General features: G+C 35.7%; 1 non-coding gene across 1 annotated transcript; it reads left to right on the plus strand.

Moving 5' to 3' along the window:
• The first annotated feature begins 2,277 nt into the window (after positions 1–2,277).
• On the plus strand, positions 2,278–2,359 carry trnai-gau. The gene has a single exon. It is a non-coding gene; the product is annotated as a tRNA-Ile (tRNA).
• The last annotated feature ends 11,572 nt before the right edge of the window (positions 2,360–13,931 follow it).

The following is a 13,931-nucleotide window of genomic DNA, read 5'->3' on the forward strand; positions in this document are numbered from 1 at the left end:
CGTTAACATCAGGTCTCGTCAATAATGGTCAATCATCACTCAATTAATCACTTAATTATCTCATTAACTTTAACTCTGATTCAGTGTTAATTTAACACTCATATTTTAACATATTTTTGGATTTTTTGCTGTGTAAGCCTTGATGGCTGCTCTGTCAATTCTTCGTCATCAGTTAGGAACCTAGGTGTGCTATTTGATAGCAACCTTTCCTTAGAAAGCCACGTTTCTAGCATTTGTAAAACTGCATTTTTTCCATCTCAAAAATATATCTTAATTACAGCCTATGCTCTCAATGTCAAATGCAGAAATGTTAATCCATGCGTTTATGACCTCAAGGTTAGATTATTGTAATGCTCTATTGGGTGGTTGTTCTGCACGCTCAGTAAACAAACTCCAGTTAGTCCAAAATGCAGCAGCTAGAGTTCTTACTAGAACCAGGAAGTATGATCATATTAGCCCGGTCCTGTCAAACACTGCAATGGCTCCCTATCAAACATCGTATAGATTTTAAAATCTTGCTTATTACTTATAAAGCCCTGAATGGTTTAGCACCTCAGTATTTGAACAAGCTCTTGTTACATTATAGTCCTCCACGTCCGCTCCGTTCTCAAAACTCTGGCAATTTGATAATACCTAGAATATCAAAGTCAACTGCGGGCGGCAGATCCTTCTCCTATTTAGCGCCCAAACTCTGGTATAACCTACCTAACATTGTTCGGGAGGCAGACACACTCTTGCAGAGACCAGGACTAGAGCCCCAGATAAAGATCCCCTGTAAAGACCTTGTCTCAGACGACCACCGGGACAGACCACAGGAAACAGATGATTCTTCTGCACAATCTGACTTTGCTGCAGCCTGGAATTGAACTGCTGGTTTCGTCTGGTCAGAGGAGAACTGGCCCCCCAACTGAGCCTGGTTTCTCCCAAGGTTTTTTTCTCCATTCTGTCACTGATGGAGTTTTGGTTCCTTGCCTAGTTGGCGACACTTCATTTACAGCGATAACTTTGACTTGATTGCAAATTATTGCACAGATACTATTTAAACTGAACTGAGTTGCATGATGACATCACTGAATTCAATGATGAACTGCCTTTAACTGTCATTTTGCATTATTGACACTGTTTTCCTAATTAATGTTGTTCAGTTGCTTTGACACAATCTTTTTTGTTTAAAGCGCTATATAAATAAAGATGACTTGACTTGACTGCATTTTGGACTAACTGGAGTTTGTTTACTAAGCGTGCAGAACAACCACCCAATAGAGCATTACAATAGTCTAACCTTGAGGTCATAAACGCATGGATTAACATTTCTGCATTTGACATTGAGAGCATAGGCCGTAATTTAGATATATTTTTGAGATGGAAAAATGCAGTTTTACAAATGCTAGAAACATGGCTTTCTAAGGAAAGGTTGGTATCAAATAGCAAACCTAAGTTCCTAACTGATGACAAAGAATTGACAGAGCAGCCATCAAATCTTAGACCGCGTTCTAGGTCATTACATGCAGAGCTTTTAGGTCCTATATTTAACACCTCTGTTTTTTCAGAATTTAGTAGTAAGAAATTAGTCATCATCCAGTTTTTTATATCGACTATGCATTTCGTTAGTTTTTCAAAGTGGTATGTTTCGCTGGGCCGCAAAGAAATATAGAGCTGAGTATCATCAGCATAACAGTGAAAGCTAACACCGTGTTTCCTGATGATATTTCCCAAGGGTAACATGTAAAGCGTGAAGAGTAACGGCCCCAGTACAGAGCCTTGAGGTACTCCATACGGCACTTGTGAACGATATGATACCTCTTCATTCACTGCTACGAATTGATGGCGGTCATATAAGTACGATTTAAACCATGCTAATGCACTTCCATTAATTCCAACAAAGTGTTCTAGTCTATGCAAAAGAATAGTGTGGCTAATAGTGTTGAACGCAGCACTAAGATCCAATAGCACTAATAGAGAGATACAACCACGATCAGATGATAAGAGCAGGTCATTTGTAACTCTAAGGAGAGCAGTCTTAGTACTATGATACGGTCTAAATCCTGACTGGAAATCCTCACAGATGCCATTTTTCTCTAAGAAGGAATATAATTGTGAGGATACTACCTTTTCTAGTATCTTAGTTCTTTGGGGTCAAGTTGTGGTTTTTTGATGAGAGGCTTAATAACAGCCAGTTTGAAGGTTTTGGGGACATATCCTAATAACAATGAGGAATTAATAATAGTCAGAAGAGGATCTATGACTTCTGGAAGCACCTCTTTTAGGAGCTTATATGACGAGGTGGCTGAGTGGTTAAGGCGATGGACTGATAATCCATTTTGCTCTGCACGAGTGGGTTCGAATCCCATCCTCGCCAAAAAACACGTTTGTGGGGAAGTCGTGGCCTAGTGGTTCGAGAGTTTGACTCCTAACCATAAGGTTGTGGGTTCGAGTCTCGGGCCGGCAATACCACGACTGAGGTCCCCTTGAGCAAGGCACCGAACCCCCAACTGCTCCCCGGGCGCCACAGCATAAATGGCTGCCCACTGCTCCGGGTGTGTGTTCACAGTGTGTGTGTGTTCACTGCTGTGTGTGTGCACTTTGGATGGGTTAAATGCAGAGCACGAATTCTGAGTATGGGTCACCATACTTGGCTGTATGTCATGTCACTTTCACTTTCACTTAGATGAAATAGGGTCTAACATACATGTTGTTGGTTTAGATGATTTAACAAGTTTATACAATTCTTCCTCTCCTATAGTAGAGAATGAGTGGAACTGTTCCTCAGGGGATCTATAGTGCACTGTCTGATGTGATACTGTAGCTGATGGCTGCATGGTTACAATTTTATCTCTAATAGTATCAACTTTAGAAGTAAAGTAGTTCATAAAGTCATTACTGCTGTGATGTTGGGAAATGTCAACACTTTAACACACTGTCAACACACTGTATTGAATAAATACCTGGGGTTATGTTTGTTTTCTTCTAAAAGAGATGAAAAGTAATCAGATTTAGCAGTTTTTAATGCTTTTCTGTAAGATAGGTTACTTTCCCTTCAAGCAATACGAAATACCTCTAGTTTTTTTTCTCCAGCTGCGCTCCATTTTCCGGGCTGCTCTCTTTAGGGTGCGAGTGTGCTCATTATACCACGGTGTCAGACTGTTTTCCTTACCCTTCCTTAAGTTTAAAGGAGCAACTGTATTTAAAATGCTAGAAAAGAGAGAGTCCATAGTTTCTGTTTCATCATCAAGTTGTTCTGAGGTTTTGGATATGCTAAGGAATTGAAATACATCAGGAAGATTACTTACAAAGCAGTCTTTTGTGGTAGAAGTGATGGTTCTACCATACTTGTAACAAGAAGTAGAATTTACAGTTTTAGCTATATGAAGTTTGCACAAAACTAAATAAATGATCTGAGATATCATCGTTTGGCTGCATAATTTCAACACCATCAACATCAATTCCATGTGACAGTATTGAATCTACAGTATGATTTCGACAATGAGTCGGTCCTGAGACGTGTTGTCTAAACCCCAACAGAGTTCAGAATGTCTATAAATGCTTTTTCATTATCAACATGGATATTAAAATCACCAACAATTAAAACTTTATTTGCAGCCAGCACTAACTCGGATGTAAAATCAGCAAACTCTTTAATAAAGTCTGTATGGTGCCCTGGTGGCCTGTATACAGTTGCCAGTACAAACATCACAGGGGATTTATCATTAACATTTGTTTCTCTGGATAATGTTATATTAAGCACCAATACTTCAAACGAGTTATACTTGAAGCCTGCCCTCTGAGAAATCCTAAAAACATTGTTATAAATTGAAGCAACACCTCCCCCTTTACCTTTTGGTCGTGGCTCATGTTTATAACAGTAATCTTGGGGTGTAGACTCATTTAAAATAATTTAATCATCAGTTTTTAGCCAGGTTTCTGTCAAACATAGTGCATCTAGATTATGATCAGTGATCATATTATTTACAAAAAGTGTTTTCGTAGAAAGGGACCTGATATTCAATAAGCCAAGCTTTATCATTTGTTTATCCGTATTACATCTGTTTTTTTATTTGTTAAACCTCAATTAAATTGTTGCTCTTAAATGGGTTTGGACGTTTTTTTGTATTTTCTAGCCTGGGGAACAGACACAGTCTCTATAGTGTGATATCTAGGTGAAAGAGTCTCTATGTGCTGAGAATTAACTGACTTCTGTGACTGGAGGCAGCTAGCAGACAGTCAGTTTAGCCAGTATGTCTGCTTCCTGACCTGGGCCCCAGTTAGTCAAGTACAAACTCTAAGACTATGTGCCATATTTCTAGAGAGAAGAGCGGCACCACCCCAGGAGGGATGAAGACCATCACTTTTCAACAGGTCAGGTCTGCCCCAAAAGCCCGTCCAATTGTCTATGAAACCTATGTTATTCTGCGGGCACCACTTAGACATCCAGCCATTGAGTGATGACAATCTGCTATGTATCTCATCACCACAGTAAGCAGGGAGGGGACCAGAGCATATTACAGTGTTTGACATCATGCTTGCAAGTTCACATACCTCTTTAATGTTATTTTTAGTGATCTCCGACTGGCGAAGTTGAACATCATTAGCGCCGGCGTGAATAACAATCTTACTGTATTTACGTTTAACATTAGCCAGCACTTTTAAATTTGCTAAGATGTCAGGCGCTCTGGCTCCCGGTAAACGTTGGACTATGGTGGCTGGTGTCTCTATTTTCACGTTCCGTACAATAGAATCGCCAATTACTAGAGCACTTTCATCAGGTTTCTCAGTGGGTGCATCACTGAGTGGGGAGAACCTGTTTAATATTTTGATCGGAACAGAAGAGTGGTGTTTAGACCCACGACTATGCCGCCCTCACAGTCACCCAGTTGCCCTGCTGCAAAGGCCCTGTTACCGGAACCGAACAATGTACAGGACTCCCTGAGCTGGTGGAATGACCTCCTGATCTCAATTCGAACAGCTGAGTCTTTACTCCTTTTCAAAAAACATCTAAAGACTCATCTTTTTCGCCAGCTTTTAAAGTTATATTAAGAATTTTTGGGACTTTTTATATGTTATTTCATGGATTTATGTAAGTCCATACATACCTTTTTCATTTCTGTGCGTTCTGTAAGTGTTATTTTGACGCTGTAACCGCTAGCCTAGCTTAGCACAAAGACTGGATGTAAATGGATAATGGTAGCATAGTAATCCCAATAAGTGACAAAATAATGCAAACATTTTCCTATTTACATGTTGTGATCTGTATAGTCACAGCGTATACAAATAACAAGGCTATATGAGACGGAGACCATTTTTAATCGTATAAATACTGGGAACTATATTCTCACTAGGCGTAGGAGCACAGTTAAAGTTACTTGGGCGGAGTGGCTACTTGGGCGGAGTGATTAGCGCAGCACTCGAGACGCGCCGTGGTGAGGAGCAGAGAGTTCGCTCAGAGTTGGAGTAATAGAGTCAGCAATTACTAGATAGTAAATTTATAGTGTACAATCATGGTGTTCGCTGTATTGTAAAGAGCTGCGACAATAAACAGGGGAGACCAGGTAATACTATGATGTTTCATAGAATTCCAACCAAAAACGCTGACCTGATGAATCGATGGCTACTTGTTCTGGGTATAGTTCCAAACACACCTGTAAACACCATCACGAAGTATTTCGCTTGCTCTGAACATTTTACTGTAGACGACTATTTTGAAAAAATGCGAGTTGCCACACGGACCATGAAACGTGTGATAAAGGATACAGCCATCCCAATAAAGACAGGACAAATTGGATCACCTGTTGCTGCGGTAAGTGTTCCTTTATGTTTTGAGATGACTAACATTAGCCATACTGTAACAGTGCCATGCTAATGTAATATAACCTTAGTAGTGACACTATTACGTGAATAGGGGCTCCGTGTATCCCCTTTATGGTTATTATTGTGTTGTCATGAACACACTGTATCGCTCAATAACAAATGAGCAGCGCTAAATGTAACTCTCAGGACTAATACATTCAACTTGCTAATGAATTGGAGGGGGATGGGCAGTTTTCTTTTTTGAGAAAATGTTTGTGAAATAGTAGGCTAACATTACTGTCTGTGGGTTCATTGTGTGCAAAAACTATTTGCCTTGTGCTATTACTTTCCACATATTCTTGGCTATTGTAATGCAATTATCGAACATTACTGTATTATATGCTGTTGAATGTATTTGGTCAGCTGTAATAAATTGCATTTCAAATATATAAATTCCTGTAATAATTCTTTATATACTTTTTCTGTGATAATTATTAATCAGGATGAGATGAGTGTTCTACAGCACTTTGTAACTCCTCGTCTGTGTATTCTGGCTTAAAACTATATGGTTCTGGATCTTGGTTTGATACACAGTAAAATTCCTCTGAGTCTGACAATTCCTCAAAGTCAGCCATGATCACGAGTCACGTCTAGCTAGTTAGTCACGTTTGTTTTGTTTACGGAACCATCAACAGGCCGTCTCGTGTGCTGCGCTAATCACTCCGCCCAAGTAGCCACTCCGCCCAAGTAACGTTAGCTGTGCTCCTACGCCTAGTGAGAATATAGTTCCCAGTATTTATACGATTAAAAATGGTCTCTGTCTCATATAGCCTTGTTATTTGTACACGCTGTGACTATACAGATCACAACATGTAAATAGGAAAATGTTTGCATTATTTTGTCACTTATTGGGATTACTATGCTACTAGACTTGTCATGGCACTTGTATACTGTTGTTGTTCTCTTGTTGGTCTAATTGCTTCTATTGTTCTCATTTGTAAGTCGCTTTGGATAAAAGCGTCCGCTAAATGATTAAATGTAATGTAATGTAAAATTTGTGTGATTTTTGCTATTTTCAGGGGTTGTACTTTAACGAACTCCTCCTAGAGATTTATTCAGATCAACAAAAAATTTGGTTTTCGATGTTTCGCCATGAGAAAGGAAGTTGCTATAACTCAGACATACAATGTCCAATCTGCCCCAAACTTCACATGTTTGATAAGACTCCTGACCTGAACAGATCTACATGCCCATATTCAGTTATAGCCATAGCGCCACCTGCTGGGAACAGAAAGATTGGCACATACAGTAGGTAGACAACCAAAATGGGTAATTACCGCCACGGCGTTAACTGCAAGTCAGTCGCGTGTTAAATTCATTCGCGAAACTACCGTCAGGTGGCGCAAAGGGACGGATTCCGAACTGAATGTAATTGTAAAATGAGATAAAAGGAGGAAGTAAAACAACAATAACATTATGATATAACATTGTAACATCTTTAAAAAATATTAAAAATGTACAGTGAGTTAATTTCAAAATGTAGGATAGTCTTAGGGTACAGTCTACTCATCAAAAATTAAAAGAAGACCTTTACACAAAGGATCTTATGCTTGCTATTGTTATTAAACAGTCATTAAATATAAGGCCTATATATACGGATAAAAAGCTAAATGTTTTCATTTTGGTTCATTCTTGGTTTAAAAAAAAAAAAACCTTCAGGTTCCATTTGCAGATCGAAATGAGAACGGTCTAGCATTTAGCAATGATTATTATTAATTCTGTTATTATACTTGATTTTTCAAACTGCTAACACTTTGCATTTTTGAATTATGCCTTTACTGTGTGACCAAAAATTTTGTATTTTCTGTTTCAGCTGTTTGATCGCGCTGGTGTCTCGCGCACATTCATTGGAAACAGTAGCCGTTCACCTTGCCATCCGGCGCGAGCAATGGTCCACTTTGGCATATTTTTGCTAATTATGATTTTTTTTTTCATCAATACTGAAACACACGTGAACTACAAAGCCTATTTTACCTAATGAATAATAGTTAAGCTTGAAATAGGCTACATCACGAATATGGAAACGTTTGGATTTCTCCCGAATGAGACAGCCCAACCTTACCTTATGGTTCGCTTTAAATTATTATTCATTTATTTTTTTGTTTGTTTATAGCTAAGCCTATATTATTATATACTGCAATTTTATTTATCCATTAGAATTATATATATTTATAATTATTGTTCTGATAAATTTGTTAAATTTAAAGGATTTGTTGTAAAGTGAAGGGAACTAAAAATATCCTGTTGGCACATTATAACATTGTTAGGCCAGCCGTTATTATTTCTGAATGTAATAAAATGCAACTTATACATGACTTATATATATTTTTTCCTCTCACAAACTTAATTAATTTTTTAGCCTATTAAAAAAAAAAAAAAAAAAAAAAAAAAAAAAACATGCAGCAACACGAAATTAGAAGATTAATCGGTTAAAATTTGTTACTGTGGGTTAACAGTAATTATAATTATTATATACTTAGGAACAGAGTCTGGGCCTAATCTAGGCTATACAGGGTTTTTTTTTTTTTCATTGCATCTAAAAAAAATTTTGTGCAGCACATTCACTTCGCACGCTCAACCTGCCTTGCGCGTTGCTCAGCTGTGGACGATTTCAAAATGTTTGATATAAAGGTTGATGTCCCATTTTATACAGGAATTGTTCATTTAAAAAAAAAAAAAATCGAATTATATTGTTAGTTCTAATTATATTGTTAACACAAGTTCATTTAGACTATTTAACATGCACTGTGACATTTTACCCTTTTTAACTTATAAACTCCTTGAGATTTTAAAGTAATTTTAATAGTATTGAAGTTCAAGTTTAAAAAAAAAAACGTTTTAATTGCTTAAATTATTTCTATGAATTAATGATATGTTATCAGGTTTTAATTGCTTAAATTATTTCTATGAATTAATAATATGTTATGTTTATTCTTGTAGAAAATAAGTGTTTTACCTTTAAGAAAATAAGGGAAAAAATAAGGGACGATCCAAATATTATTCATATTTGTTTTGCTTCACCTATTTATGTAGGCTACAATTATTCTAAAAAAGAATAATAATAATAATAATAATAATGTCATTAAAAGTGCCATCGGCCTGAGTAAATTTGACCATTATAGAATTGTGACTTTAAAGGTTAGTGATTTAGGAGGTGAAAATACTGTGAAATTACAATTGGTATGGGATTTTACAGCATAACAACTGAAGGTCTATGAAACGTTAGCCAATAAAGCATTTTTTAAAACAATGGCACTTAAAGTTTTGAACTAAAATATTATTTCAACCATATAGCCTGTGAATAAACAAAAAACATACTTTTCAATGAAAGAACACTGAGAAAGTATAGGTTGCTTCTGGTGTTTGGATTTGTACTTCAATATAATGAGCTCCAAGTTTAGGAACAGCCAACACTTTTTCCTCTCTCTCTCTCTCTCTCTCTCTCTCTCTGTTTAACAGCATTAACTTACAATGAAATACATCTTCCTTCAGGTAGACTGAATGTTTTTCTGTCTTGCTAAATGTTGGGCTCATGATCAGTAAGTTGCATTTGCTCAAATTGATTTAGTTAAATCAAAACTTGCAGACTTTGAAGCTGGGTGCAGTTAGCGTGAGTCCCGCACGCTGTGAAGCGGGAGCAGCTGACGGAGGATTCCGCTTGGTCTTAAAGCCTTCCGCAAATGCTACGTTCACAAATAACAATGATTTTCATAAAATAATGATTAATTATCAATTGATAATTTGTTATTATTTTGGTCTAGTGATATAATAATATGGGCTGCAGGAAAATAATCAATAATAAAAAGAGTAGGGCTGTTGTGAGTGCAGGCATGTTTCAACCCAGTAAACATGACAACACAGCGTTCCTCACAGCCAACAAAACAGACCGAGTTCAGTTCAGCTGGAGGGGGCTGGGGGGGTAGTTCTGTATAGCTTGTGGGGGTAGATATAAATGTGTGAATCTCTTGGTCTTTCATATGGACATTGTCTTATGAGGGTATCAAACTTGCAGAACAGGGTTTAGATAGGACGATTGCCTCATCATTTTGGTTTTAGGGCAACTTTGAAGAAAGGTTTTTTGATTCACTTCAAATGTTGACTACTGTATAGCGCAATATAGTTTATTGGTTATTATAACTTGATTTCAGAGGTAGTTACCTTAACTCAAATAAATAAAATAAATAAAATAAATTCGCAAACTGTTGCATTAATTTTGTTTTGTTTCATCTAAACAATATTTTTTAGACTATGAAATATAAATTCTTACAGAATGTAGCCTTTTCATAACCAATATATTGAACCATCTCTTTATGTTTTTCTAAATCCTAAACAGTATGATCCGTCTATGATGTTTTATAGGCTTTTTTAGATTTGGGAATACACATGCGTTACAGACGTGACAAAAACATTTTGGAGTGTTTGGAGACATTATTATAATTATTATTATTATTTTATTTTTTATTTTTTTTGTAGCCTATTTACAATGCACAAGCCAGAAGCAACAATATCTGCAGAGAAGGGTTGGCCATTCTTAAAACATGAAATATTAATTTTATTTCAGTTTTCGTTTTTGTGTTTCAGAGGAAAAATCAGTGTTAAAGCATCTCTCCATTACGGACCGTTCTGAAAGAAAAAATTATGCAAACGCGTATAAAATGCTTTAAAAACTTTAACAGAGATGTCTAGAGGGTATTTAATAGCCTCCCACTTAAGATTTTTCTAGTTACTAGTCGTTCATTTGTCATTATTCAACTAATCGCAGGTTTATATTAAATTTACATCTATAATCCATAATGAGCCTTAATATATTCTGCGCTCAAGCATATGCATTAAGTTTGCCACAAAGCACAGGCAGAAGTAGCCCAATAATTGTAAAAAAGGAGACATTTTAATTATTTGTCGATAAACAAATGTTTTCTTGTCGGCTGCAAGATGAAATTCACAGTGCTGACTCTCTCCACATGGACGCGCCTTTAAAGAGAAATTAAACCTTCACAGATTACATAATGCTTTCATTTTGAATTGATTTGTTTAAAAGACATTTCATCTTTCTGTAGATATATTTCTCATGTATGTGAGACGCCACAATTTTAAGTTAATTCATTATCAGGAAAAAATTCAAGTGATCTAGAGGGCGCCTCCCTGTCCTGCATGCGCATTAATAATTTTCGCACAAACACTTGAATATGAATAATAATTCACATTTTGCATATGCATTACAACGTATATTATTTTTTACATGCAATTATCCAAAATAAAACCAAACAAGATTTGTAATGAAGATAAACGCTCGCGCCACGCAGACATTTTACACACCTGTATTTGATTTTTGATTGAGGTTTTATTTTTTTTTTTTTTATTTTATTTATGTGAGTGAAGGTGGATAAGTTTAAATTTAATGTAGCTGTAGATTTATGTTGATGTTATTTACATCGTGTGTATTTTGTTGATTATAATGAGAGAACTTCCGTCCATTTTTTAAAATTTCAATGATTTAGCTAAATCGTGCAGGTTTAATTTATTCGTTTCTTGTTTTAATTAGGCCTAAATAATGGGAACAAAATTATACAGTGCCTCACGTTTTACTAAAATAAAGAAAATAATCTATAAAACATGCAACAATTTCTCAATCAGTGTACAGACAAATATATTTTCCCAAGAAGTTGTCTGTCAAAATAAAGGACAGGTAACGAATAACAAAAATGCATGTTGTTTTATTAAAGGAATTTTAAAATATCAATTAAAATATAGGCCTAAATGAGAATATTGACATTTTGCATATTAATCCATGTAGCCTAGCTCACTAAAATAGGCTACCACTTTTAATGCTCCGATGCAAAGTAAACCACAATTTCTTTTGAATAATATAACACCTAATTCATATTATATAAATAATACTGCACACCTATTAAATGTGTCAAATCTAAAATATTGTGTAATACTGTGTAGCTTAGAGACAATATAAGCACAGGCTCAGGCACAGGCTTGACATTTATCCTGCTTGAATTCGTTCTAAGAAATGCACATAACTTCATAAGTACCAAACTTTCATCTGTGAATATTAAATATTTTAACTACAGTGTTTTTCTTTAATTTTCCCTGACTGCAGCCGTCAAATGTAACACATCAGCGAGGCAGAGCTGACGTGTATTTGCGAAAATGTGCTTTGATGCGCTTGTTTGATAACTTGTGATTAAAGCACCACTCAGCGGTCAAAAGCTGCAAATGCACTTTGCAGACGCCGTGGCGGCGGTACGAGCGGCAGTAGAACCAACGTTTTGGATGGCCACCTACTGTATCTAATCGTCAACTATATTTTTATCTTGTTGTTTTCTTCATTACTTCTTTGTTTGTTTGTTGTTTGAATGTTGTTTTGTTAATGTATTGTTAAAAAAATCACTCATTATTCTTTTCTCCGAGTTCAATTTACTGATTTTATTGATTATGCATACACCTTTATCCTAAGCGACTTACAAATGAGGAAGTGTTGAGGGCTAAGTGGTGTGATAGTCTAACACAGAACACGTAATTGAATAAAAAGAAAACCAGTAGCTGAATAGAATATTGACAGAAGAGAATTATTAATAAATGGTTAAAGCAAGGAAGACGAAGGGTTAAAGCGATATATTATTAAAACAAGCAAATTAACAGAAATCTCTAACGTGACAGCAGAAAACTAGGAAACAAACCGCAAGGCCTAACAATTACAATTAGATGGGGAAATACTAGAAGAGTGTGGCAAAACTGCGGGTAAACAAATTCAGACAGAAAGAACTAACAAAATCATGGAGACATATAAAGTCGTTCTTGTTTCAAAGTGTAACCCTATGAAAAAATTTTGCGGTTTATAACTCACAACGCTGTGACGGTCGCAGTAGCGCCTTTGAACACTAGGATAAAGTCAAGATATCTATCAATTTTAGGCTTACTTACCAGGAATAAGACTAGTGTGTGAAAGAGTTAGAATAAGCATTTGTGTTTGTGTTGTTAGACCGAATTGTTCTTATTACCTCTATAAATATTTGTATGTTTATATTCATTTATGGAACGCTGTTACAGAATTTGTCTTAGTGATATCCGATGGAATATTTTATTAAAAGATAACACAGAGGACTGTTTGAGTAACACTCTGCCAAGTGTTCGTCCAACTACCGTAAACCTGTAACTTTATTATGATTATTTAAAAACAACATATAAGCTTCACTCCTGACACATTTGTTACTGACTATAAACTAATACTTAAGCTAAACAAACATTTGCAGTTGTGAAACATTAAGAGAATTAAGGGACGATGGCCTCATATTTTCTTAAAAATGAACAGCCAAACATGACAATGTACACTTAACTGTTTCCTGGGACAAAACTAAATCAGAGTCCGAGGCCTAAATCACAAAGACTGAATAAAACGGACTAAATCATCGCTTTCGCTTAAAACAACTGATTTGCGCATACAAAGAGAATAGTGTTTCCACACCATCTTCAACTTTAAGTGTTTTAAATGTACAGAGAAATAGTAAGATTGAGGCCTTGTGTCTTGCAGCATTTTCGTACAGACCAGAAATGAACACATAGTGTTATTTCAATTAATAATGTGTTAATAAACAATTGTTCTTTGTGTGATTTCATAATAAAAGCATCTAAATTGCAAACAAACTATTATCTTTTATATTAAAACTTAATAAAAAAATTTAGTAACACACAGTCGTGTAAGACACGAACCAAAACATCACATTAATGTCTTATCAGTCCTTTTACACATATTTTGTGTACTATCAATTTTAAGAGCATACGGTTTATCGTGCATACAGATTATATTTTAAAGTTGTGTTAAGCTAAATCAATGAGTTTATCAGGATTCTTTATTTCTTTCTATAGACTTATACTTTAGACATGTAGAACATATCCGCATTTTTTTATGTGTAGGTTAGTCAAAATTGCCCAGTCGTGACTCGTATCCGACATGAAGGATCAATGCATAAAAATGGGGTATATAAACATCAACTAAAAGGAACAAAAGAAAATAATCAGCAATATGCCTTCACACAGATAACTTTATTTGAATGTTTCATTGATATAACATGACACTG

The sequence above is a fragment of the Cyprinus carpio genome, unplaced genomic scaffold (genome assembly GCF_018340385.1).
Source record: "Cyprinus carpio isolate SPL01 unplaced genomic scaffold, ASM1834038v1 S000006768, whole genome shotgun sequence".
Classification (NCBI taxonomy): Eukaryota; Metazoa; Chordata; class Actinopteri; order Cypriniformes; family Cyprinidae; genus Cyprinus; species Cyprinus carpio.